The sequence below is a fragment of the Festucalex cinctus genome, chromosome 11, assembly GCF_051991245.1.
Source record: "Festucalex cinctus isolate MCC-2025b chromosome 11, RoL_Fcin_1.0, whole genome shotgun sequence".
NCBI classification, from domain to species: domain Eukaryota; kingdom Metazoa; phylum Chordata; class Actinopteri; order Syngnathiformes; family Syngnathidae; genus Festucalex; species Festucalex cinctus.
Genome location: NC_135421.1, coordinates 5,625,448 through 5,628,326, shown reverse-complemented (window position 1 = coordinate 5,628,326; position 2,879 = coordinate 5,625,448). Strand labels below are relative to the sequence as shown.

Here is a 2,879-nt window from a genome sequence, read left to right as displayed (position 1 = left end):
ATAAATTTCCCAGAGGGAGCCATCCCAAAGGGATCAATAAAGTCAAGTCTAAGTCTAAGAATCTTTCAGGTCTGTATGCTGATGTATCCACTGTGCAATTTGAATAGCCCTATGCACAAGTGAGGAAACAGGAGATAAACAAACGGATGGATAATGCAGAGTCTGCAGTGGTGAGGATTCTGCATTTGTCTGTCGTGGTAAAGAATGAACTGTGCCGAAGGCAAAGCTCCTGATTTACTAGCCAATCTCTGTTCCCATCATTACCTTTGGTAATGAGCTGTGGATAGTGACTAAAAGAACAAGATATAATGGATACCAACAGCCAATGTGAGTTTCATCCACAGGGTGTCTCAGCTTTCCCTTAGAGATCTGGTGAGAAGCAATGGAGGGGGGCTCAGAGTAGAGCTGCTATGCCACCGCATCAAGAGGAGCCAGATTAGGCAGCTTGGATATTTCATTAGGATGTGTCCGGGTCACCTCTCCGTCGAGATATTTGTGGCCTGTTCTACAGAGAGGAAGCCCAGGACATGCTGGAGAGACTCTCTCAGGTAGCCTCTGGAAGAGCTAGACAAAATTGGTACGGAGAGGAAAGTCTGGGCCTCTCTCCTCGTGAACTTCCCTTGGATAAGTGAAAGAATATGGATGACGGATGACAACCAGTGGGATGGACCAGCGATACAAATTATTCACAACTATCCAGAAAAAGAATACCATTTAAACTATCTGATATAATTTTTTTTCAAGGTATGTACATTGTAGTGTAGTGTAATGTTTCCATCCGTGCTCCCCAAGCAGTGCTGTAAATGTGTGGATAAGGTAAGACGATTCCTCAAAGCACCCTTGATACACTAACAGTACATTAACCTCCATTCACTGTTTATACAATCAATACTAGAGATAGACCGATATGCTTTTTTCAGGGCCGATACCGATTCCGATTATCGGTAGTCAAGGAGGCAGATAACCGATATTTGAAGCCGATATTCATTTGCAGTAAAAGTTAAAATGTTGGCACCAAATTTTTGAATAATGCAAACCCTAACCGTTCTTTACAATGGATTCTCACACTGCACTTTTCATTTTACATCCTTCTATCTGCAATAAGACGTTGGTGGCGGGGGGAGTTAAATGTGGGGGCCAATGTGACATTACCTTTTATAGCATTTGGGATACTTGTAGTTTTATTCTATAAATGTTAGATTTTTATATTTTGAAGTAATAGGTCGCTTGCACATGTCGTCACTTCCGCCTCGGATTTCTCGTAGTCGCCATGCTGGGTGGCCTCCATTTACGTAGCGATTCGGTCTAACACGTATCTATCACGTTTGTTTTCTGCGTTTAAAATGGTACATTGTTGCTGCATCGTTGGCTGTTCGAACAAAGCCAAGGGGGAAAATGGTCGGTCTTTTTTCCGAATTCCGAAAATAATTAGGAACCAGGGCCTGGAGACAGAGGAGTGCGGACTCCGGAGGGAAGTCGTTACTTTGGGCTCGTGTGTGTAGCGATCACTTTGTGAGCGGTAAGCTTGTTTACCTTTATTTAATGCATGAGGATTAATAACGTTTCGACCGCCCATATATGGGCAAGTTGCTTATGTTTTGGATTCATGAGCAAGCAAGTTCGGTAGTACAAGCTGGCTAGCGGACGTTAGCCGAAAGCTAACATCGAACATTTTCACCCAAGTAGTGCCAGTGCAAAGTGTTTACTGCTGAAATTGGATTGATTAGTCTTGGGCTTTTAATGCCGATAACATGTTTTTTGGTGGCAAAATGTAAACTTGGGGAAAAAAAAGAGACAGAAGGGGCTGATGCAAGAAAACAGACCCCCGGGGGTGATGCAAGAAAACAGACCCCCGGTAGCCTACACATCATGCTAAAGAACTTATTCACGGCCACCCTACTGCGGTAAAATAACCAGTCTTTCCATATTTTATTTGTTTATATATTTGTTTATTTTAACAGGTCGCCCTGCGCCCGTTTTTCTGTCCAATCATCCCGACTGGGCTCCAACATTAAAGTTGGGTCCCAAGTTACAACATCTATGTCTCAGCCCAGTCGGTGCCAAGATATGAACGTGCACAGGAGAGACAAGCAAAGAAAAGACGACTCGAAGTGGCAGAGATTGTTGCAGTTATGCAGCCAGATGGCTCCAGTAACCTGTACCCTCAAGTACTGCTGACATCATTGACTCTGGTATGCCACTCAGAATTCATTACATCATATATTGTATGCATGAGTGAATGTATGTGTTTGTTTGTGTGTGTACACGCACCTTATATTTTAGAGACATTTGGAAGTGTTTATAGAAATAAGTATTTGCCTGTAGCAATGTTCATACATTAAAAAATGCAACAAAATGTGTACATTTCTTTTACACTGACAAAAAAACTATACTACTTTACTATATTAAACCTATTACTGGTACCGTATTTTTTTTTCTTTTTTCTTTTTTTTTTTCTTTAGGGATCTCATGCCACACCGACTTGATTGCCAATGACATGATGGAAACGAAGGCGAGCATCAAAGCATTGGAGGAGGACAACATGCGACTGTTTGTTTGGCGCTAATAAAGGCAGCGTTTATACAAATTCTATTGTTGGGTTTGTTTACAAAGCTATACATAAGACAAATGACAGGATTTGACTCAATGTGCAATATGGTCCCTCTTAAAGTAATGGCATAAATCTATTATTTCTAAAAGCACAAAAAATGAAGTGAATAATGATTAGATGTAATTTCAGGGTTAAAAATTGAACTGTTAATTAATGTAGTTTATTTTAGCACAGGTGCCTACCATCCTGAGATGACGGTATGATGTAATGTTGATGGGGTAAGCAATGACTTTCATTATGCTATGTACAGAGGAAAAAGTTGCTCTCT

At 41.1% G+C, this 2,879-nt stretch overlaps 1 long non-coding RNA gene across 1 annotated transcript; it reads left to right on the top strand.

The window, feature by feature from the left end:
• The first annotated feature begins 1,265 nt into the window (after nt 1–1,265).
• On the top strand, nt 1,266–2,587 carry LOC144030124 (uncharacterized). Its single transcript, XR_013287198.1, has 3 exons — nt 1,266–1,519; nt 1,962–2,192; nt 2,463–2,587. It is a non-coding gene; the product is annotated as an uncharacterized LOC144030124 (long non-coding RNA).
• The last annotated feature ends 292 nt before the right edge of the window (nt 2,588–2,879 follow it).